Genomic DNA, 25736 nt, shown 5'->3' with positions numbered 1-25736 from the left:
AATATTTTCTAGATCAAGTCCCCGAGCTGACAAGGTGAAAATTGTAAATACGAATTTGTTATTTACTGACTTATTTTGTTAAATATATATATATTTTAATCATCGTATATATTGAGACAACAGAGAAAGACACAATCCTTCCCCAGTAGCCCAGCTTGGTGGAGCCATCCCAGTCAATCATCCTGTACAGAGACCTCTCAGAGGATTCTACTGGCACCACATTAAACGTTTCTCTGACAACATTGTGATGTCTCAGCATGGTGCCGTCTAGATGGAGCTGGATAGGCAGAAGGAAGATGTAAGAAAGCTTCTATTTGTCATTTCCTTGATGAACATTGAATCCTGTGGAATGTGGAAAAGACCAGAATCTATACAGTTTCCCTGGCACCTCTCTGGTTTCAGCTCTCCACCTCTCTACACCTCATCCTGCCAATTGTAGCACATTTGTCAGCATCTCAACATTTATATAACATAGTAAACATGGAAAAGACTGTACATAATCTATACGGGGCAGACGTGAAACCTTCTAGATTTGTGGAGCTGGGATTGGGAAGGCAGAAGGAAGACGGTTGAATACCAAAGATGGCGCATAATGAATGGAAGATAATATACAGTACACTGGATACAGTATTCCTGTGAAGCTGTGACCATCTGTTGTTCTCAATAGTGATCCATACAGATATGAATCGAAAGTCAACTACAGGGTTACAGTATAGCACAAATTATATTAATATAAGCAATCAATTATGATCGTTTTCCTAATACATCCATAGAACCATACAGTATACCTGTTACTTCCTGGTCTCCCTGAATCAGGTTCTAATTCTCCAGTCCACCTCTTCCTGGCTCCTCTCCAGCTAATGCCATCTGGCTCAGTGCAGCTCACAGTGTAAAAGATAAAGGTCACATGTTTCATTAGTGGTTGGAGGATGAGCTTCTCTCTGTGTTTTTCCCTGGTGCAGCCACTGAGGCACAGAGAAGGAGCATTTCTGAGTTCCAAATAGCACCCTATTCCCTATATGGTGCAAATGGCACTGGTCAAAAGTAGTGCACTAAATAGGGAATAGGGTGCCATTTGGGAGGAAGACACAGATCGTTGTGAATATACTGGTGCTGAGGCTGCAGTGACAGACAGATCCACAGCTCTGTAGTGTAGCAGACCTGGGTTCAAATAGTATTTGTTTTCTTTCAGGTATATTACATACATATACAGATATTCTTTGAAAGAAAGACCCAGGTTTGTTTCTGAATGTGTGCGGGATGGTGAAACCCCCTTCTCGTACAGTGGGTATGACAATTATTCAACCCCTAAAGCACAAATATACCTTGATTAGATAAGTATTCACCCACCTGAGTAAATACATTTTACCTGCGATTACAGCTGTGAGTCTTCTTGTGTAAGTCTAAGAGGTTTGCACCCCTGGATTGTGCAATATTTGCCCATTATTCTTTTAAACATATCTTCAAGCTTTGTCATTGTGTTGGGAATCATGGCTAGACAGCTAATTTTAAGTCTTGCCATAGATATTCACGCAGATTTAAGTCAAATCTGAAACTAGGACATTCAGGAACATTCCCTGTCTTCTTGGTAAGCAACTGCAATGTAGATGTGGCCTCGTGTTGTAGGTTATTGTCCTGCTGAAAGATTAATTCCTCTTCCAGTGTCTGGTGTAAAGCCAACGGAAGCAGGTTTTCCTCTAGGATTTTGACTGTGCTTCGCTCCATATCTTATTATCCTGAAAAACATAACGTTATAACTACTGTGCCATGAAGGAGGGAAACAAGGTACAACATACTATAAGGAGTCACACTCTCGCAACTTCTGTTGAAGGATCTACAATCACGCCTGACAAGGCCAATGAAATCTGAACTTCACTGGAAGCCCCGCCATCCACAGGTTATAAGCGTGAGGCCCGGATTCATTCCTTCAATTTAATAATACCGCTCTTGACCAACGGCAGACAGGGGTTCATCCTCGTTTCCCTCCTTCAGGGAACAGTAGTTATAGTCATACTGGATTCGCCAAAACAGACCAAAAAAAAGTTGCTCACATAGCTGGATATCCCGGGTCCGTTCAAGCTCATACCGGACACACGCCATGTGACCTCTAGTTATAGTCATACTGTTAGGTTCCCTTTCAGTCAGGCAACGTACTATGGGGAAATATAACCACTCCTCTTGCCGAGACCCCAACAGATATACTCACCACAGCACAAATATATCCTCTAGTCAACCCTTTAAACAATGCTGCCAGACCCATCAAGGGGCAAAAGGTTTACCTACCGGTATGCGCCCACTCTACCAGGTAACCCTTGCCCCTTGGTGCTATATGCCAGGTATATAGCCTCCACAGACGCTGCTTAGAGAATGCCCTGCCGCGAACTGGATTCGCCAAAACAGACCCCCAAAAAAGAAACAAACTTGCCGGTGAGCCTGGGACAACAGGGGCCTGCACCGTTGCCACGTGTCCCTAACTAAAAGGCTCGATCTCCTCGAACCATGGCTGCCTGGGCCAATAGGGAGCCACAAGAATCCATGGTAAGCCCTCCCAGTGCACGCTCTCCAATGTGGGCTGAATCAGAACCACTGGCGGAAAAGTGTTAAGGATCTTCGGAGGCCATTGGTGTGCCAGAGCATCCATTCCCAACAGGGCACGCGGGTCCCTCATCGAGAAACATAGAGGACACATTTTCTCACCAGAGGTCCCTTCACAGTCCCCAAGTCCAGAACAGAGTATGGGAGGCGCACAGTTCTACATAGAGCCATGACTACATGGAATGCTAATCCACATCAAGTGACTCATGTAAGCAATAAAATGTGATTTAAAAACCGTTAGTAATACACCTTATGAAACAGCAGGGGCTGTGAAGAGATACAAACACAGGCATAGAACACATGCATATACACACGCATGATAACATATGCACTATACACACACAAATACATGGGTTTTGTGTTGTAGATATGTGGTAGTAGAGTAGTGGCCTGAGGGCACTCACTTAATGTGTTGTTTAATGTAATGTAATGTTTTTAATTGTATATAACGGCCTTAATTTTCCCAGACCCCAGGAAGAGTAGCTGCTGCCTTGCTAGCAGCTAATGGGGATCAATAATATATACAAATAAATACAAATACAAATGTGTGTAACTCTGCTTCCCACTCGACTTTGCCGCCACCAAAAAATTGCTGTAATAGTCGGCGGCTTGTGAGCTTTCTGAGGTGCTTTCTGAAGGCACGTAGGTCTAGAATGGGACTCAAAGTCCCTTCCCTTTTCGAAGCCAGAAATACCGGTTGTACCAGCATTCTTGGATCTTCGAAATAGAAACCATTCAGATTACCTGCCTCTGGAGATGGGAGCATAATTCCTCCCTCAAAACAGGCGCTGAGGCCTCGGAAACAGTCAACGTGGGGGACTCACAACAAATTTTAACCTGTACCCTAACGTCACTGTTCGCATGGTCCAGGTCGACAATGCACTTGCAGTGCCATCTGAGGGGCCGGAAGCTACCAGGTGGACTGGGAAAGATTGGTTCTTCTTCCCTTTCCACCACTCTTGAAAACTCTGTATCTGAACATGGAGAAGGGAAGCTTTTAATCGAACCTACATGCGGGAGACAACACTTTTAAAACCTGTGAACACTGTGGAACTTGGGGTTGAAAAAACTGTGTTTATGTGCCAAGGTTTGCCTTAAGCCCGGCCCACTCTGGGTACACGGGCTCCAACGGTCAGTGACATACCCCGAATGGCCATGCCACTTGGGGGTACAGTAGTCACAACAAGCCTCACTCGGTTCAGGCGGCAAGATGCAACCTGGCAACTGGCTGGCACACAGTGCTGGACCACATGCATTAAAAATAGACCCGGGAAAAAACATTATCATTGAGGTTACCCTACCAACCAGTCATAGGTACTGGGGACAAAGCGCCTTGTAACCTAGCTGGGAATGGGACAGACATCTCTGAAAAACAGACCCCTTTTGTTGTAATAGACAGGGGCAATTCGTAATTGAATCTAATTCCCAGGAATGAAAAGTGTTGAGCTGGAGACAGACAGCTAATTTGGGGGCTTATATGAACCATAGAGACTGCGTGTGGGATAATAGCATGGCCGTGTCCAACCCTGCTCATTCCCTCGACTCAGCTACCTAGCCTATGGTTCTATAATGGCACCGAAGGAGATGGCCACAGGTTTTACGGATCCGTAACCAATTGTGTTATTGTGTATGTTTTTTCACTTTATTTGTAACTTATTTCATACATAATATTTCTGCCACCGTGTCTATCTAGGTATCGTGGACGACGGTCTGGGTGCCATGTAAGGATCCGTCGCCGAGAGGGTAATCTACCTTTACCATCGGTCCTATTAGCCAATTTACAATCAATCGATAATAAAATAGACGAGCTATGAGTACGTATACCATACCAACGGGACATTAAAAACTGTAATATCTTATGTTTCACCGAGTTGTGGCTGAACGACGACATGATTAACATACAGCTGGCGGGTTTTAATTTTTTCCGGCAGGATAGAACAGTGGCCTCTGGTAAGACAATGGGTAGCGGACTATGCTGGTGCACAAAATCTATGGAAGTCTCAAGGTTTTGCTCGCCTGAGGTAGAGTATCTCATGATAAGCTGTAGATCACATTTTTTACCAAGAAAGTTTACATCTATATTTTTCGTAGCTGTCTATATATCACCGCAGACCGACACTGGCACTAAGACCACACTCAATGAGCTGTATACGGCCATAAGCAAACAGGACAACGCTCATCCAGAGGCGGCGCTCCTAGGGGCCGACTTTAATGCAGGGAAACTCAAATCAGTTTTACCTCATTTCTATCAGCATGTGCAACCAGAGGGAAGAAAACTCTAGACCAACTATACTCCACACACAGAGATGCGTACAAAGCTCTCCTTCACCCTCACCCTCCTTAGCAGATGCTAAGCTACAGGACTGTTTTGCTAGTACAGACTGGAATGTGTTCCAGATTCGTCAGAAGGCATTGAGGAGTACACCACATCAGTCACTGGCTTCATCAATAAGTGCATTGACGACGTCGTCCCCACAGTGACTTGTAAGTAAGAATTTCACTGTAAGTTCTACACCTGTTGTATTCGGCGCATGTGACAAATAAAAATTGATTTGATTTAACCCGTATCATTAAACACCTCATAGGGACAAGTGAGCTACAGGCAGGAATAAGCAATGAATCCCACTACTGAGCCATCTATGGTGGAGGGGCGCCCCCTTGTGGACAGTGACTTAAACCCTGTAAACACTGTGTAAGGCAGGGCAACAGAGGGGACAGCATTAAACATGGACAAGCTTTAAATATTCATTGTGCTTCCATGAGACTGTATAGGCTGCATGAAGCCCAACCCCTTTACCGACACAGGGGCTCTGGCAATGGCTGACAACGTTTGCCAAACGTGAGGGCACCGTTGTCACAGTAATGTTTTTGTGGAGGGGCGCACAGGTCACTCAGAACCGTGCCAAGGCCCCTCGCTCCAGGGGATACACCAGCCAAGTGCTCGGGGGCTGCTTCTTCATCGGAGGTGCAAGCAAACCCTGTTTCCTTCACTCCCTCCAACTCCAGGAAGTGAAAATAGGAGTTGGGATGCCATAATGCAGGGGCAAAGCTAGTAAGTTTCACTTGCCAGAAGTTAAGAATCCCAGCTGACATTGGCCAGGAGGCTCTTTAGCTTAAGCTAGGTGAGCTAGCCTCTTCGACTGCAGCACAATCCGTTTAGATGCTACGAATACTGAACAAGAGAAGTGGGACTGGAACCCTTGATCAACAAGTCTGTGAAGAAAGGCAAGCGGTACTTGACAGAGGCAGACACAGGTGGCGGTGGTACCTACCAAACGTGCCCGAGTAGCCTCCCTTAACCAGCGATAGAGCGCACTGGAGCCGAGTTGGGCAAGGGGGGCCAGCGCATACCCCACCCCCAAACAGAAAAGACATTTAATCCGACCACCCAATCCCTCTCTGCTTCCTGCACCAGCCTACGGGAAAGGAAAGTTGCCAGTGATAATTCCAAGCATAGTGGAAGGATTATTACATTTTAAAAATCATGTCAACACCTATTTACTTCCCACAGAGTTAGTCCATGTAATTTATGTGATGGGGGTCAATAACACGTATGCAACAACTATCTTTGTAAAAAATAGAATAGAATTGTCTTTTCTTTTTGACATTATAGAGTATTTTGTATAGATCAATAAAAACATTTTTTAAAATCACAATTAAATCTATTTCAATCCCACTTTGTAACATAACAAATCCAAAGGGGGTGAATACTTCTGGAACCCACTGTAGCTCTGTATATTCATTATCATCATCACTATCGCCATATCTCAGATGAGATGATCATCAGCTCTTGTGCCACAAGGTAGGTTAGGTATGAACTAGAATTAATATGTTATTGATTGATATGTATCATATTTTACCTTTAAATTATTGTACCGATTCAGGTACTGCTTACAGCTACAGATACAAAATGGTCGCCATGTGTGTGTGTGTGGGGGGGGGCACAACACAGCTTCAGGTTATATAACAGATATGAACAGCAGCAGATACACTCATGGTTTGCATGTCTTATTCTATCCACCCATGCATACTCTCTGTGAAACATATTAATTTTCAATTCATTCAAGTCAATGTTGGAGGAGCTTTGAAACTTGGCTGCTCTACTGAAACACCAGAACATACCGTATTCTACCAGCACACCTCCTTCTGGCCAAGTGTTGCAATTACAAGCTACTAGGGAAACACCAGAACATATTCACTCTAGGATGACTCTACTGCCACCTTCTGACCAAAGTGTTGTAATTACAAGCTACTAGGGAAACACCGGGACATATTCACTCTAGGATGACTCTACTGCCACCTTCTGACCAAGTGTTGTAATTACAAGCTACTGGGGAAACACCAGAACATATTCACTCTAGGATGACTCTACTGCCACCTTCTGACCACGTGTTGTAATTACAAGCTATTGGGAGACGTTTCCATCAGCGCTGGAAAATACAGTATTTGACTGACTAACTTTGTACAGGAGCCATCAACAGCAATTAAATGTCAACATTAACACTTTAAAAAATGTTTTAACATAGAGTACCAGTCAAAAGTTTGGACACACCTACTCATTTAAGGGTTTTTCTTTACTATTTTATACATTGTAGAATATTAGTGAATACATCAAAACTATTACATAACATATATGGAATTAGATTTACATTACATTTAAGTCATTTAGCAGACGCTCTTATCCAGAGCGACTTACAAATTGGTGCATTCACCTTATGACATCCAGTGGAACAGCCACTTTACAATAGTGCATCTAAATCTTTTAAGGTGGGGGGGGGGGGGTGAGAAGGATTACTTTATCCTATCCTAGGTATTCCTTAAAGAGGTGGGGTTTCAGGTGTCTCCGGAAGGTGGTGATTGACTCCGCTGTCCTGGCGTCGTGAGGGAGTTTGTTCCACCATTGGGGGGCCAGAGCAGCGAACAGTTTTGAGTGGGCTGAGCGGGAACTGTACTTCCTCAGTGGTAGGGAGGCGAGCAGGCCAGAGGTGGATGAACGCAGTGCCCTTGTTTGGGTGTAGGGCCTGATCAGAGCCTGGAGGTACTGAGGTGCCGTTCCCCTCACAGCTCCGTAGGCAAGCACCATGGTCTTGTAGCGGATGCGAGCTTCAACTGGAAGCCAGTGGAGAGAGCGGAGGAGCGGGGTGACGTGAGAGAACTTGGGAAGGTTGAACACCAGACGGGCTGCGGCGTTCTGGATGAGAGAGAGCGAAGGTTGGGACGGCGCGATACCATCCGAGTAGGGGCAGTGTGGGAAGTGTTGGATGAGAGCGAGAGGGAAAGGATACAAGGTAGTGGTCGGAGACTTGGAGGGGAGTTGCAATGAGGTTAGTGGAAGAACAGCATCTAGTAAAGATGAGGTCGAGCGTGTTGCCTGCCTTGTGAGTAGGGGGGGAAGGTGAGAGGGTGAGGTCAAAAGAGGAGAGGAGTGGAAAGAAGGAGGCAGAGAGGAATGAGTCAAAGGTAGACGTGGGGAGGTTAAAGTCGCCCAGAACTGTGAGAGGTGAGCCGTCCTCAGGAAAGGAGCTTATCAAGGCATCAAGCTCATTGATGAACTCTCCGAGGGAACCTGGAGGGCGATAAATGATAAGGATGTTAAGCTTGAAAGGGCTGGTAACTGTGACAGCATGGAATTCAAAGGAGGCGATAGACAGATGGGTAAGGGGAGAAAGAGAGAATGACCACTTGGGAGAGATGAGGATCCCGGTGCCACCACCCCGCTGACCAGAAGCTCTTGGGGTGTGCGAGAACACGTGGGTGGACGAAGAGAGAGCAGTAGGAGTAGCAGTGTTATCTGTGGTGATCCATGTTTCCGTCAGTGCCAAGAAGTCGAGGGACTGGAGGGAGGCATAGGCTGAGATGAACTCTGCCATGTTGGCCGCAGATCGGCAGTTCCAGAGGCTACCGGAGACCTGGAACTCCACGTGGGTCGTGCGCGCTGGGACCACCAGATTAGGGTGGCCGCGGCCACGTGGTGTGGAGCGTTTGTATGGTCTGTGCAGAGAGGAGAGAACAGGGATAGACAGACACATAGTTGACAGGCTACAGAAGAGGCTGCGCTAATGCAAGGAGATTGGAATGACAAGTGGACTACACGTCTCGAATGTTCAGAAAGTTAAGCTTACGTAGCAAGAATCTTATTGACTAAAATGATTAAAATGATACAGTACTGCTGAAGTAGGCTAGCTGGCAGTGGCTGCGTTGTTGACTTTGTAGGCTAGCTGGCAGTGGCTGCGTTGTTGACACTACACTAATCAAGTCGTTCCGTTGAGTGTAATAGTTTCTACAGTGCAGCTATTCGGGGGCTAGCTGGCTAGCTAGCAGTGTTGATTACGTTACGTTGCGTTAAAAGAACGACAATAGCTGGCTAGCTAACCTAGAAAATCGCTCTAGACTACACAATTATCTTTGATACAAAGACGGCTATGTAGCTAGCTATGTAGCTAGCTACGATCAAACAAATCAAACTGTTGTGCTGTAATGAAATGAAATGAAAATGTGATACTACCTGTGGAGCGAAGCGGAATGCGACCGGGTTGTTGAGTGCGGAAGTTCTATTCGGTAGACGTTGGCTAGCTGTTGGCTAGCTAGCAGTGTCTCCTACGTTAAGGATGACAAATAGCTGGCTAGCTAACCTCGGTAAATTAAGATAATCACTCTAAGACTACACACTCTAAACTACACAATTATCTTGGACACTACACTAATCAAGTCGTTCAGTTGAGTGTAATAGTTTCTACAGTGCTGCTATTCGGTAGAGGGTGGACGTTTGCTAGCTGGCTAGCTGCTGGGCAGATAGCAGTGTAGACTAAGTTAGGACGACGAAATACGATAATTACGCAATTATCTTTGATACAAAGACGGCTATGTAGCTAGCTAAGAACAAATTGCTAAGATTAGACAAATCAAACCGTTGTACTATAATGAAATGTAATGAAATGTAATGAAAAGTTATACTACCTGCGGACTGAAGTGCGGATGCGACCGCTCGCTCCAACCCGGAATCATGTAGTAACCAAAAAAAGAATTAAACAAATCAAAATGTATTTTAGATTCTTCAAAGTAGCCACACACAAAGTTGCATTCATCACAGCCTTGCACACTCTTGGCAGGTTTTTATGTGCTTAGGGTCGTTGTCCTGTTGGAAGGTGAACCTTCACCCCATTGTGAGTTCTTGAGTGCTCTGGAGCAGGTTTTCCCACATCATCCCCACATCATGATGCTGTTATGTAAATAATTTACAGATTATTTGATAGTTCACTCAAGAGCTTAGACATACCAGATCATCAAGGACAACAACCACCTGTGCCACTGCCTGTTCACCCCGCTATCATCCAGAAGGCGAGGTCAGTACAGGTGCATCAAACCTGGGACCGAGAGACTGAATAACAGCTTCTATCTCAAGGCCATCAGACTGTTAAACAGGCATCACAAACACAGAGAGGCTGCTACCTACAAACAGACTTGAAATCATTGGCCACTTGAGTAATGCATGATATGTAAACATTATTAAAGTGACCAGTAATACATTTATTAATCTCACATGTATATACTGTATTTCATACCATCTATTGCATCTTTCCTATGCCGCTCGGCCATCGCGCATCCATATGTATATATTGTTATTCTATCCCTTACTTATTAGATAGTTGTGTATTAGGTAGTTGTGTATTAGGTAGTTGTTGTGGAATTGTTAGATCAGTTGATAGATATTACTGCACTGTCGTAACTAGAAGCACAAGCATTTCACTACACTCGCAATAACATCTGCTAACCATGTGTACGTGACCAATAACATTTGATTTGATTTATAGGCAGTATTTGGTACTAATCACTACATACATGAGAAGATTCAACACTTTGTTAAACATGTTCAGTCAATGAATGGTGTGTAATGAAGAGCAAAACATTCAACGTCGTGAGAGGATACCTCCTCCACTCTTTCACCAACCAAAAGGAGTAACGGTTACCATTTCACACCAGAGCGTTCAGCACACTTGGATTATCGCAGAGTAGTGCAAAGTAATGTTAATAGAATCTGGTATGTTAGGAATGATGATTGAATTAATGTCCTGGAAGTAAATTTGGCCAGGGGCATCAGGGTTTCAAAAGGTGGGTCAAAACACATCATGAAAACCAACCTCTTCTGTTCCTGTGACAGAGTACTAACGCAACACACCCACAAAGTGAGAAAATAACTATTGTTCAACTATTGAAAAATAAGGTTGGATGATGATACATATGGGGTTAATCTTATAAGCGTTTGTAAGTGCATTTATAAACGGTTAATACCTGGAGGTAAACATTAGCTCACAATTTGGCAAACACTGACCAGTTATTGCACTATTTTGACCAATGCGAAATATATGTTATTAATGGTTTATACGGCATTTACAAATTATTAAACAATCGTTAATAATGTAAATATAACCCCTTTCTTTACAAAAGGAACCTTATTGTAAGTGTTGCCGCGGTCTCCTGATGTGGTTTAAGCATTGTTGTGTGGACTTAGAACATCCAATTTAGTTGGTTTTTACTTTTGTTTTTTAAAGTGTGATTTTGTGGAACGAAAACCTGATAAAAAAGGAAATAATACAGAAACGTCCACCAAAAATATAGAAAAGAGAATTTGGGAAAACAAATACACCAGACGAGTCTTGTCCAAGGGATGTACTTGAACATCAAGCTGCCAACGGCTACAAAAATAGGAGCAAGACTCCTGCCCTTTTGAGTGTTCTAGCTCAGACAAGTATTGTATTATATGAGACACTGTGGCTTAGTTGGTTAAAGTGCCTTTCTCGTCAATAGGAGCTCCTGAGTTCAAATCTCAGTGAACACCATTTTCAGCAGTTCATTGTTTTGTGAACACCATCCAGGGCATATAACAAATAAACATTGATTTAAGTAATTAATAGTAATGACCACCAATATTATCTAAGTTTTATAAATAACATAGCAACTGTGTTCATTTTCTGGTTCAAATCCAAGGATCTGTGAAGCCCAGACATCTGCTTGTTGATTGAAATGTTGTGCGAAAATGTATGCACTCGCTACTGTAAATCGCTCTGCTAAATTGCTCAAATGTAAATGTTGTGTAAATGATTTCCCATTGGGCCAGGTGTGAAGATCTGGGGGCCTCAATCAACCAAACCAGTTTGAACAGAATGAGAAGCCCATCAACCACTGATGGTCCATCAGCAAGCCTCTTTCCCTCAATCCTGACTAGTCTCCAAGTCCCTGGCCTGAAAAATCCCCACAGCAAGATGCTGCAACCACCAATGTTCACTGTAGGGATGTTACCAGATTTCCTCCAGACGTGACACTTGGCATTCAGGACAAAGAGTTCAATCTTGGTTTCATCAGACCAGAACATACTGTTTCTCGTGGTCTGAAAGTCCTTTAGGTGCCTTTTGGCAAACTCCAATTAGACTGTCATGTGTCTTTCACTGAGGAGTGACTTCCGTCTGGCCACTCTACCACAAAGGCCTGATTGGTGGAGTGCTGCAGAGATGGTTGTCCTTCTGGAAGGTTCTCCCAGCTCGTTCAGTGTGACAGGGTCTAGGTCTTCCAATTAAGCATCGCCACGTGCGGTCGTAGACTCCGACAATGTAAGAAATGTTTTGCCTTTATCATGCCGTGTGGGGCCCGGTGACTGACCAATAGAAACTCGGCCAGCACTGAGTACACACACAAATTAGGATTATTGTGAATATTCAGATTTATATAATAGTTTGATTTAAACGTCTACATGCTTTGCAAGAAGAACGATTTCCCTATTAATCCTGTTTACATTTTGATAAATGCAGATTTCGCCAATCAAAATAAACTTTCTACCACAGCGACCATGTTATTTTCGGGAAGCCTATATTATTCTTAGTTCGGACATATAAAGGTTTGTAAGTGAAAAATATGGTCTAAACACACCAAGACATTCGTGAAGAGGACACGACAATGCCTATTTCCCCTCAGGAGGCTGAAAATATTTGGCTGGCATTGGACTTCAGATCCTCAAATAATATCCAAAGCTGCACCATCGAGAGCATTTTGACTGGCTGCATCACCGCTTGGTATGGCAACTGCTCAGCATCCGACTGCAATTCGCTACAGAGGATAGTGCTTACATCACTGAGGCCGAGCTTCCTGCCATCCAGGACGTCTATACCAGGCGGTGTCAGAGGAAGGCCCAAAGAATTGTCAAAGACTCCAGCCACCTAAGTCATAGACTGTAGACCGGGATCTTTTATTTCAGCTCATGAAACATGGGACCAACACTTTACATGTTGTGTTAATATTTTAGATTACACAGTTAGTACTTTGAGTCATTCAAAAGGAGACTTTTTGCCGTAACATTGTGTATCAAAATGGAGTGAACCGGACTCTGCGGCCACAACACAGAGCACTAAACACTGTATGATCATGGTGAGTTACCAGGGCTTTCCCCTTGAGTGGAAAGCCAAGAAGTCAGCTGTGCCTGTCCTCGTCACTGCATGCTTGAATAACAAGCATCTTCTGTAGCTCAGTTGGTAGAGCATGGCGCTTGTAACGCCAGGGTAGTGGGTTCGATCCCCGAGGACCACCCATACGTAGAATGTATGCACACATGACTGTAAGTCGCTTTGGATAAAAGCGTCTGCTAAATGGCATATATTATTATTATTATATTAACACAATTTGTCCCACAGACACACAAGCACTAACTGTAATCTAACTGGCATCAAAGTGTAACGTAAGACTTTGGAATTTAACCACCTCAGCCACGTCACAGTGAAGGCCTGCTTGAGTAGATCGATTTCACCTTCGCATATGTAAGCCCTGGTAGCTCGCCGTGATCGTATAGTGGTTAGTACTCTGCGTTGTGGCCGCAGCAACCCCGGTTCGAATCCGGGTCACGGCATTGAAATTCACAATGTCACGGCATAAGGGCTCTTTTTGAATTAGCAGAATGAACTCAACTGAATAATTAGAGTGAATTTAGCAGAGATTGTGGAAAGGGTGCCACTGACCACTGGTGAATAAATAATTACTATACCTCTGTCGATATAACATTAAATAAGCAGAGATTGGTAACAGTGTAGGTTACCATACTATAAATTTAGTTTCGTTGGCTACAGTTTAAAGGCAGAGTCACAAAGTGAACAGCTGTATCGGGTCAGTTTTGACAACAACTAAGAGCATTGAAGCACAAAGCGAAAACTTCTCCGCCTCGTCCCGAAGCTATGATACTCTGTGATAGTCTATCATTGTGCTCATCTGCAGAGCTGCTCATGGCGACATCATATGGCTGAGTCTCAGTTTAACTCATTCAAAAAGTGCCCCCATGCCGTGAATTGCATTGCCATGAGCAGTGCTAACCATTATATGATCACGTCAAGCTACCAGGGCTTGTGTGTGAGGAGGAGATATTAGGTTACTCAAGCATGCCTTTGCATTGATGTGGAAAATGTGGCTAAATACCATTGTTGACTAGTTAGACTTGAGAGACTCAACAGTGTATTGCGTAGTAGAATAGAGTTAGTACTGACCCCTGTAGAGTATTGTGTGGTACAGTGGAATACAGTGCTCTGCTAGTGTAGAATACGCTTCTGAAGTATCCTTGGAATAGGAACATGCCCTCCCCTGGACAATGATTAGCATCCATGAGGGTGACGGTCAACCTCTCCTTGATTATATCATCCAGGGGCAACATATTGGGTTCCCCCAAACCCCAGAGGATGAATCTATCATTCTCTGACCTGAACACAGGTAAAAGAGAATGGAAAGATGGGTGTGTTGGACCAGGTCAAGTTCAGGCCCACAGTATCGTCACTGCATATGGGACAGGAAGAACAGGCAAACATACTGACACTTCCTAACCTGCCAGAAGTCCACTGGCTGCAGAGTATAGGGTTAAGTTTACCATTCATTATTCACAGCTCTGGAGAATCATCCTCGGAAAATGACGAGAAGAGAGAGCAATATGCCATTCACTGAGGAGTGACTTCCATTCTTGCCACTCCACCATAAAGGCCTGATTGGTGGAGTGCTGCAGAGATGGTTGTCCTTCTGGAAGGTTCTCCCAGCTCGTTCAGTGTGACAGGGTCTAGGTCTTCCAATTAAGCACCGCCACGTGCGGTCGTAGACTCCGACAATTAAATACATGTTTTGCCTTTATCATGCAGTGTGGGGCCCGGTGACTGACCAATAGAAACTCGGCCAGCACTGAGTACACGCACAAATTATGATTATTGTGAATATTCAGATTTATATAATAGTTTGATTTAAACGTCTACATGCTTTGCAAGAAGAACGATTTCCCTAATAATCCTGTTTACATTTTGTTAAATGCAGATTTCGCCAATCAAAATAAACTTTCTACCACAGCGACCATGTTATTTTCGGGAAGCCTATATTATTCTTAGTTCGGACATATATGTGAAGAATATGGTCCAAACACACCAAGACATTCGTGAAGAGGACACGACAATGCCTATTTCCCCTCAGGAGGCTGAAAATATTTGGCATTGGACCTCAGATCCTCAAATAATATCTAAAGCTGCACCATCGAGAGCATTTTGACTGGCTGCATCACCGCTTGGTATGGCAACTGCTCAGCATCCGACTGCAATTCGCTACAGAGGATAGTGCTTACATCACTGAGGCCGAGCTTCCTGCCATCCAGGACGTCTATACCAGGCAGTGTCAGAGGAAGGCCCAAAGAATTGTCAAAGACTCCAGCCACCTAAGTCATAGACTGTAGACCGGGATCTTTTATTTCAGCTCATGAAACATGGGACCAACACTTTACATGTTGTGTTAATATTTTAGATTACACAGTTAGTACTTTGAGTCATTCAAAAGGAGACTTTTTGCCGTAACATTGTGTATCAAAATGGCGTGACCCGGACTCTGCGGCCACAACACAGAGCACTAACCACTGTATGATCATGGTGAGTTACCAGGGCTTTCCCTTTGAGTGGAAAGCCAAAAAGTCAGCTGTGCCTGTCCTCGTCACTGCATGCTTGAATAACACAATTTGTCCCACAGACACACAAGCACTAACTGTAATCTAACTGGCATCAAAGTGTAACGTAAGACTTTGGAATTTAACCACCTCAGCCACGTCACAGTGAAGGCCTGCTTGAGTAGATCGATTTCACCTTAGCATATGCAAGCCCTGGTAGCTTGCCGTGATCGTATAGTGGTTAGTACTCTGCGTTGTGGCCGCAGCAACCCCGGTTCGAATCCGGGTCACGGCATTGAAATTCACAATGTCACGGCATAAGGGCTCTTTTTGAATTAGCAGAATGAACTTAACTGAATAAGTAGAGTGAATTTAGCAGAGATTGGCTCAGCTGACTTTTTGGCTCTGACCACTGGTGAATAAATAATTACTATACCTCTGTCATTATAACATTAAATAAGCAGAAATTGATAACAGTGTAGGTTACCATACTATACATTTAGTTTCGTTGGCGACAGTTTAAAGGCAGAGTCACAAAGTGAAAAGCTGTATCGGGTCGATTTTGACAACAACTAAGAGCATTGAAGCCCAAAGCGAAAACTTCTCCGCCTCGTCCCGAAGCTATGCATGGGCTGATACTCTGTGATAGTCTATCATTGTGCTCATCTGCAGAGCTGCTCATGGCGACATCATATGGCTGAGTCTCAGTTTAACTCATTCAAAAAGCACCCTCAAGCCGTGAATCGCATTGCCATGAGCAGTACTAACCATTATATGATCACGTCAAGCTACCAGGGCTTGTGTGTGAAGGGGAGATATTAGGCTACTCAAGCATGCCGTTGCCTTGATGTGGAAATTGTGGCTAAAAACCATTGTTGACTAGTTAGACTATAAATACCATTATTGACTAGTTAGACTAGAGAGACTCAACAGTGTATTGCGTAGTAGAATAGAGTTAGTACTGACCCCTGTAGAGTATTGTGTGGTACAGTGGAATACAGTGCTCTGCTAGTGTAGAGTACGCTTCTGAAGTATCCTTGGAATAGGAACATGCCCTCCCCTGGACAATGATTAGCATCCATGAGGGTGACGGTCAACCTCTCCTTGATTATATCATCCAGGGGCAACATATTGGGTTCCCCCAAAATCCAGAGGATGAATCTATCATTCTCTGACCTGAACACAGGGAAAAGAGAATGGAAAGATGGGTGTGTTGGACCAGGTCAAGTTCAGGCCCACAGTATCGTCACTGCATATGGGACAGGAAGAACAGGCAAACATACTGACACTTCCTAACCTGCCAGAAGTCCACTGGCTGCAGAGTATAGGGTTAAGTTTACCATTCATTATTCACAGCTCTGGAGAATCATCCTCGGAAAATGACGAGAAGAGAGAGCAATATGCCATTCACTGAGGAGTGACTTCCATCTGGCCACTCCACCATAAAGGCCTGATTGGTGGAGTGCTGCAGAGATGGATGTCCTTCTGGAAGGTTCTCCCAGCTCGTTCAGTGTGACAGGGTCTAGGTCTTCCAATTAAGCACCGCCACGTGCGGTCGTAGACTCCGACAATTAAAGAAATGTTTTGCCTTTATCATGCAGTGTGGGGCCCGGTGACTGACCAATAGAAACTCGGCCAGCACTGAGTACACGCACAAATTATGATTATTGTGAATATTCAGATTTATATAATAGTTTGATTTAAACGTCTACATGCTTTGCAAGAAGAACGATTTCCCTAATAATCCTGTTTACATTTTGTTAAATGCAGATTTCGCCAATCAAAATAAACTTTCTACCACAGCGACCATGTTATTTTCGGGAAGCCTATATTATTCTTAGTTCGGACATATATGTGAAGAATATGGTCCAAACACACCAAGACATTCGTGAAGAGGACACGACAATGCCTATTTCCCCTCAGGAGGCTGAAAATATTTGGCATTGGACCTCAGATCCTCAAATAATATCTAAAGCTGCACCATCGAGAGCATTTTGACTGGCTGCATCACCGCTTGGTATGGCAACTGCTCAGCATCCGACTGCAATTCGCTACAGAGGATAGTGCTTACATCACTGAGGCCGAGCTTCCTGCCATCCAGGACGTCTATACCAGGCGGTGTCAGAGGAAGGCCCAAAGAATTGTCAAAGACTCCAGCCACCTAAGTCATAGACTGTAGACCGGGATCTTTTATTTCAGCTCATGAAACATGGGACCAACACTTTACATGTTGTGTTAATATTTTAGATTACACAGTTAGTACTTTGAGTCATTCAAAAGGAGACTTTTGCCGTAACATTGTGTATCAAAATGGCGTGAACCGGACTCTGCGGCCACAACACAGAGCACTAACCACTGTATGATCATGGTGAGTTACCAGGGCTTTCCCTTTGAGTGGAAAGCCAAAAAGTCAGCTGTGCCTGTCCTCGTCACTGCATGCTTGAATAACACAATTTGTCCCACAGACACACAAGCACTAACTGTAATCTAACTGGCATCAAAGTGTAACGTAAGACTTTGGAATTTAACCACCTCAGCCACGTCACAGTGAAGGCCTGCTTGAGTAGATCGATTTCACCTTCGCATATGCAAGCCCTGGTAGCTCGCCGTGATCGTATAGTGGTTAGTACTCTGCGTTGTGGCCGCAGCAACCCCGGTTCGAATCCGGGTCACGGCATTGAAATTCACAATGTCACGGCATAAGGGCTCTTTTTGAATTAGCAGAATGAACTTAACTGAATAAGTAGAGTGAATTTAGCAGAGATTGTGGAAAGGGTGCCTCTGACCACTGGTGAATAAATAATTACTATACCTCTGTCATTATAACATTAAATAAGCAGAAATTGATAACAGTGTAGGTTACCATACTATACATTTAGTTTCGTTGGCGACAGTTTAAAGGCAGAGTCACAAAGTGAAAAGCTGTATCGGGTCAATTTTGACAACAACTAAGAGCATTGAAGCCCAAAGCGAAAACTTCTCCGCCTCGTCCCGAAGCTATGCATGGGCTGATACTCTGTGATAGTCTATCATTGTGCTCATCTGCAGAGCTGCTCATGGCGACATCATATGGCTGAGTCTCAGTTTAACTCATTCAAAAAGCACCCTCAAGCCGTGAATCGCATTGCCATGAGCAGTACTAACCATTATATGATCACGTCAAGCTACCAGGGCTTGTGTGTGAAGGGGAGATATTAGGCTACTCAAGCATGCCGTTGCCTTGATGTGGAAATTGTGGCTAAAAACCATTGTTGACTAGTTAGACTATAAATACCATTGTTGACTAGTTAGACTAGAGAGACTCAACAGTGTATTGCGTAGTAGAATAGAGTTAGTACTGACCCCTGTAGAGTATTGTGTGGTACAGTGGAATACAGTGCTCTGCTAGTGTAGAGTACGCTTCTGAAGTATCCTTGGAATAGGAACATGCCCTCCCCTGGACAATGATTAGCATCCATGAGCGTGACGGTCAACCTCTCCTTGATTATATCATCCAGGGGCAACATATTGGGTTCCCCCAAAATCCAGAGGATGAATCTATCATTCTCTGACCTGAACACAGGGAAAAGAGAATGAAAAGATGGGTGTGTTGGACCAGGTCAAGTTCAGGCCCACAGTATCGTCACTGCATATGGGACAGGAAGAACAGGCAAACATACTGACACTTCATAACCTGCCAGAAGTCCACTGGCTGCAGAGTATAGGGTTAAGTTTACCATTCATTATTCACAGCTCTGGAGAATCATCCTCGGAAAATGACGAGAAGAGAGAGCAATATGCCATTCACTGAGGAGTGACTTCCATCTGGCCACTCCACCATAAAGGCCAGATTGGTGGAGTGCTGCAGAGATGCTTGTCCTTCTGGAAGGTTCTCCCAGCTCGTTCAGTGTGACAGGGTCTAGGTCTTCCAATTAAGCACCGCCACGTGCGGTCGTAGACTCCGACAATTAAAGAAATGTTTTGCCTTTATCATGCAGTGTGGGGCCCGGTGACTGACCAATAGAAACTCGGCCAGCACTGAGTACACGCACAAATTATGATTATTGTGAATATTCAGATTTATATAATAGTTTGATTTAAACGTCTACATGCTTTGCAAGAAGAACGATTTCCCTAATAATCCTGTTTACATTTTGTTAAATGCAGATTTCGCCAATCAAAATAAACTTTCTACCACAGCGACCATGTTATTTTCGGGAAGCCTATATTATTCTTAGTTCGGACATATATGTGAAGAATATGGTCCAAACACACCAAGACATTCGTGAAGAGGACACGACAATGCCTATTTCCCCTCAGGAGGCTGAAAATATTTGGCATTGGACCTCAGATCCTCAAATAATATCTAAAGCTGCACCATCGAGAGCATTTTGACTGGCTGCATCACCGCTTGGTATGGCAACTGCTCAGCATCCGACTGCAATTCGCTACAGAGGATAGTGCTTACATCACTGAGGCCGAGCTTCCTGCCATCCAGGACGTCTATACCAGGCGGTGTCAGAGGAAGGCCCAAAGAATTGTCAAAGACTCCAGCCACCTAAGTCATAGACTGTAGACCGGGATCTTTTATTTCAGCTCATGAAACATGGGACCAACACTTTACATGTTGTGTTAATATTTTAGATTACACAGTTAGTACTTTGAGTCATTCAAAAGGAGACTTTTTGCCGTAACATTGTGTATCAAAATGGCGTGAACCGGACTCTGCGGCCACAACACAGAGCACTAACCACTGTATGATCATGGTGAGTTACCAGGGCTTTCCCCTTGAGTGGAAAGCCAAAAAGTCAGCTGTGCCTGTCCTCGTCACTGCATGCTTGAATAACACAATTTGTCCCACAGACACACAAGCACTAACTGTAATCTAACTGGCATCAAAGTGTAACGTAAGACTTTGGAATTTAACCACCTCAGCCACGTCACAGTGAAGGCCTGCTTGAGTAGATCGATTTCACCTTCACATATGCAAGCCCTGGTAGCTCGCCGTGATAGTATAGTGGTTAGTACTCTGCGTTGTGGCCGCAGCAACCCCGGTTCGAATCCGGGTCACGGCATTGAAATTCACAATGTCACGGCATAAGGGCTCTTTTTGAATTAGCAGAATGAACTTAACTGAATAAGTAGAGTGAATTTAGCAGAGATTGTGGAAAGGGTGCCTCTGACCACTGGTGAATAAATAATTACTATACCTCTGTCATTATAACATTAAATAAGCAGAAATTGATAACAGTGTAGGTTACCATACTATACATTTAGTTTCGTTGGCGACAGTTTAAAGGCAGAGTCACAAAGTGAAAAGCTGTATCGGGTCAATTTTGACAACAACTAAGAGCATTGAAGCCCAAAGCGAAAACTTCTCCGCCTCGTCCCGAAGCTATGCATGGGCTGATACTCTGTGATAGTCTATCATTGTGCTCATCTGCAGAGCTGCTCATGGCGACATCATATGGCTGAGTCTCAGTTTAACTCATTCAAAAAGCACCCTCAAGCCGTGAATCGCATTGCCATGAGCAGTACTAACCATTATATGATCACGTCAAGCTACCAGGGCTTGTGTGTGAAGGGGAGATATTAGGCTACTCAAGCATGCCGTTGCCTTGATGTGGAAATTGTGGCTAAAAACCATTGTTGACTAGTTAGACTATAAATACCATTGTTGACTAGTTAGACTAGAGAGACTCAACAGTGTATTGCGTAGTAGAATAGAGTTAGTACTGACCCCTGTAGAGTATTGTGTGGTACAGTGGAATACAGTGCTCTGCTAGTGTAGAGTACGCTTCTGAAGTATCCTTGGAATAGGAACATGCCCTCCCCTGGACAATGATTAGCATCCATGAGGGTGACGGTCAACCTCTCCTTGATTATATCATCCAGGGGCAACATATTGGGTTCCCCCAAAATCCAGAGGATGAATCTATCATTCTCTGACCTGAACACAGGGAAAAGAGAATGGAAAGATGGGTGTGTTGGACCAGGTCAAGTTCAGGCCCACAGTATCGTCACTGCATATGGGACAGGAAGAACAGGCAAACATACTGACACTTCCTAACCTGCCAGAAGTCCACTGGCTGCAGAGTATAGGGTTAAGTTTACCATTCATTATTCACAGCTCTGGAGAATCATCCTCGGAAAATGACGAGAAGAGAGAGCAATATGCCATTCACTGAGGAGTGACTTCCATCTGGCCACTCCACCATAAAGGCCTGATTGGTGGAGTGCTGCAGAGATGGTTGTCCTTCTGGAAGGTTCTCCCAGCTCGTTCAGTGTGACAGGGTCTAGGTCTTCCAATTAAGCACCGCCACGTGCGGTCGTAGACTCCGACAATTAAAGAAATGTTTTGCCTTTATCATGCAGTGTGGGGCCCGGTGACTGACCAATAGAAACTCGGCCAGCACTGAGTACACGCACAAATTATGATTATTGTGAATATTCAGATTTATATAATAGTTTGATTTAAACGTCTACATGCTTTGCAAGAAGAACGATTTCCCTAATAATCCTGTTTACATTTTGTTAAATGCAGATTTCGCCAATCAAAATAAACTTTCTACCACAGCGACCATGTTATTTTCGGGAAGCCTATATTATTCTTAGTTCGGACATATATGTGAAGAATATGGTCCAAACACACCAAGACATTCGTGAAGAGGACACGACAATGCCTATTTCCCCTCAGGAGGCTGAAAATATTTGGCATTGGACCTCAGATCCTCAAATAATATCTAAAGCTGCACCATCGAGAGCATTTTGACTGGCTGCATCACCGCTTGGTATGGCAACTGCTCAGCATCCGACTGCAATTCGCTACAGAGGATAGTGCTTACATCACTGAGGCCGAGCTTCCTGCCATCCAGGACGTCTATACCAGGCGGTGTCAGAGGAAGGCCCAAAGAATTGTCAAAGACTCCAGCCACCTAAGTCATAGACTGTAGACCGGGATCTTTTATTTCAGCTCATGAAACATGGGACCAACACTTTACATGTTGTGTTGATATTTTAGATTACACAGTTAGTACTTTGAGTCATTCAAAAGGAGACTTTTTGCCGTAACATTGTGTATCAAAATGGCGTGAACCGGACTCTGCGGCCACAACACAGAGCACTAACCACTGTATGATCATGGTGAGTTACCAGGGCTTTCCCTTTGAGTGGAAAGCCAAAAAGTCAGCTGTGCCTGTCCTCGTCACTGCATGCTTGAATAACACAATTTGTCCCACAGACACACAAGCACTAACTGTAATCTAACTGGCATCAAAGTGTAACGTAAGACTTTGGAATTTAACCACCTCAGCCACGTCACAGTGAAGGCCTGCTTGAGTAGATCGATTTCACCTTCACATATGCAAGCCCTGGTAGCTCGCCGTGATCGTATAGTGTTTAGTACTCTGCGTTGTGGCCGCAGCAACCCCGGTTCGAATCCGGGTCACGGCATTGAAATTCACAATGTCACGGCATAAGGGCTCTTTTTGAATTAGCAGAATGAACTTAACTGAATAAGTAGAGTGAATTTAGCAGAGATTGTGGAAAGGGTGCCTCTGACCACTGGTGAATAAATAATTACTATACCTCTGTCATTATAACATTAAATAAGCAGAAATTGATAACAGTGTAGGTTACCATACTATACATTTAGTTTCGTTGGCGACAGTTTAAAGGCAGAGTCACAAAGTGAAAAGCTGTATCGGGTCAATTTTGACAACAACTAAGAGCATTGAAGCCCAAAGCGAAAACTTCTCCGCCTCGTCCCGAAGCTATGCATGGGCTGATACTCTGTGATAGTCTATCATTGTGCTCATCTGCAGAGCTGCTCATGGCGACATCATATGGCTGAGTCTCAGTTTAACTCATTCAAAAAGCACCCTCAAGCCGTGAATCGCATTGCCATGAGCAGTACTAACCATTATATGATCACGTCAAGCTACCAGGGCTTGTGTGTGAAGGGGAGATATTAGGCTACTCAAGCATGCCGTTGCCTTGATGTGGAAATTGTGGCTAAAAACCATTGTTGACTAGTTAGACTATAAATACCATTGTTGACTAGTTAGACTAGAGAGACTCAACAGTGTATTGCGTAGTAGAATAGAGTTAGTACTGACCCCTGTAGAGTATTGTGTGGTACAGTGGAATACAGTGCTCTGCTAGTGTAGAGTACGCTTCTGAAGTATCCTTGGAATAGGAACATGCCCTCCCCTGGACAATGATTAGCATCCATGAGGGTGACGGTCAACCTCTCCTTGATTATATCATCCAGGGGCAACATATTGGGTTCCCCCAAAATCCAGAGGATGAATCTATCATTCTCTGACCTGAACACAGGGAAAAGAGAATGGAAAGATGGGTGTGTTGGACCAGGTCAAGTTCAGGCCCACAGTATCGTCACTGCATATGGGACAGGAAGAACAGGCAAACATACTGACACTTCCTAACCTGCCAGAAGTCCACTGGCTGCAGAGTATAGGGTTAAGTTTACCATTCATTATTCACAGCTCTGGAGAATCATCTTCGGAAAATGACGAGAAGAGAGAGCAATATGCCATTCACTGAGGAGTGACTTCCATCTGGCCACTCCACCATAAAGGCCTGATTGGTGGAGTGCTGCAGAGATGGTTGTCCTTCTGGAAGGTTCTCCCAGCTCGTTCAGTGTGACAGGGTCTAGGTCTTCCAATTAAGCACCGCCACGTGCGGTCGTAGACTCCGACAATTAAAGAAATGTTTTGCCTTTATCATGCAGTGTGGGGCCCGGTTTCTGACCAATAGAAACTCGGCCAGCACTGAGTACACGCACAAATTATGATTATTGTGAATATTCAGATTTATATAATAGTTTGATTTAAATGTCTACATGCTTTGCAAGAAGAACGATTTCCCTAATAATCCTGTTTACATTTTGTTAAATGCAGATTTCGCCAATCAAAATAAACTTTCTACCACAGCGACCATGTTATTTTCGGGAAGCCTATATTATTCTTAGTTCGGACATATATGTGAAGAATATGGTCCAAACACACCAAGACATTCGTGAAGAGGACACGACAATGCCTATTTCCCCTCAGGAGGCTGAAAATATTTGGCATTGGACCTCAGATCCTCAAATAATATCTAAAGCTGCACCATCGAGAGCATTTTGACTGGCTGCATCACCGCTTGGTATGGCAACTGCTCAGCATCCGACTGCAATTCGCTACAGAGGATAGTGCTTACATCACTGAGGCCGAGCTTCCTGCCATCCAGGACGTCTATACCAGGCGGTGTCAGAGGAAGGCCCAAAGAATTGTCAAAGACTCCAGCCACCTAAGTCATAGACTGTAGACCGGGATCTTTTATTTCAGCTCATGAAACATGGGACCAACACTTTACATGTTGTGTTAATATTTTAGATTACACAGTTAGTACTTTGAGTCATTCAAAAGGAGACTTTTGCCGTAACATTGTGTATCAAAATGGCGTGAACCGGACTCTGCGGCCACAACACAGAGCACTAACCACTGTATGATCATGGTGAGTTACCAGGGCTTTCCCTTTGAGTGGAAAGCCAAAAAGTCAGCTGTGCCTGTCCTCGTCACTGCATGCTTGAATAACACAATTTGTCCCACAGACACACAAGCACTAACTGTAATCTAACTGGCATCAAAGTGTAACGTAAGACTTTGGAATTTAACCACCTCAGCCACGTCACAGTGAAGGCCTGCTTGAGTAGATCGATTTCACCTTCGCATATGCAAGCCCTGGTAGCTCGCCGTGATCGTATAGTGGTTAGTACTCTGCGTTGTGGCCGCAGCAACCCCGGTTCGAATCCGGGTCACGGCATTGAAATTCACAATGTCACGGCATAAGGGCTCTTTTTGAATTAGCAGAATGAACTTAACTGAATAAGTAGAGTGAATTTAGCAGAGATTGTGGAAAGACTTTTGCCTCTGACCACTGGTGAATAAATAATTACTATACCTCTGTCATTATAACATTAAATAAGCAGAAATTGATAACAGTGTAGGTTACCATACTATACATTTAGTTTCGTTGGCGACAGTTTAAAGGCAGAGTCACAAAGTGAAAAGCTGTATCGGGTCAATTTTGACAACAACTAAGAGCATTGAAGCCCAAAGCGAAAACTTCTCCGCCTCGTCCCGAAGCTATGCATGGGCTGATACTCTGTGATAGTCTATCATTGTGCTCATCTGCAGAGCTGCTCATGGCGACATCATAT

The 25736-nt window shown here is 44.1% G+C and overlaps 5 non-coding genes across 5 annotated transcripts; all 5 read left to right on the top strand.

Annotated features, from left to right (window-relative positions):
* Positions 1-13414: 13414 nt before the first annotated feature.
* On the top strand, positions 13415-13486 carry trnah-gug (transfer RNA histidin (anticodon GUG)). The gene has a single exon. It is a non-coding gene; the product is annotated as a tRNA-His (tRNA).
* A 2269-nt stretch (positions 13487-15755) lies between these two features.
* trnah-gug (transfer RNA histidin (anticodon GUG)) lies at positions 15756-15827 on the top strand. The gene has a single exon. It is a non-coding gene; the product is annotated as a tRNA-His (tRNA).
* Positions 15828-18137: 2310 nt separating this feature from the next.
* Positions 18138-18209, top strand: trnah-gug (transfer RNA histidin (anticodon GUG)). The gene has a single exon. It is a non-coding gene; the product is annotated as a tRNA-His (tRNA).
* A 2305-nt stretch (positions 18210-20514) lies between these two features.
* On the top strand, positions 20515-20586 carry trnah-gug (transfer RNA histidin (anticodon GUG)). Its single transcript has one exon. It is a non-coding gene; the product is annotated as a tRNA-His (tRNA).
* A 4681-nt stretch (positions 20587-25267) lies between these two features.
* On the top strand, positions 25268-25339 carry trnah-gug (transfer RNA histidin (anticodon GUG)). Its single transcript has one exon. It is a non-coding gene; the product is annotated as a tRNA-His (tRNA).
* Positions 25340-25736: the final 397 nt, after the last annotated feature.

Source organism: Oncorhynchus keta, chromosome 27 (assembly GCF_023373465.1).
Source record: "Oncorhynchus keta strain PuntledgeMale-10-30-2019 chromosome 27, Oket_V2, whole genome shotgun sequence".
In the NCBI taxonomy this organism is placed as follows: Eukaryota; Metazoa; Chordata; class Actinopteri; order Salmoniformes; family Salmonidae; genus Oncorhynchus; species Oncorhynchus keta.
This window is presented reverse-complemented; position numbering and strand designations above follow the sequence as displayed.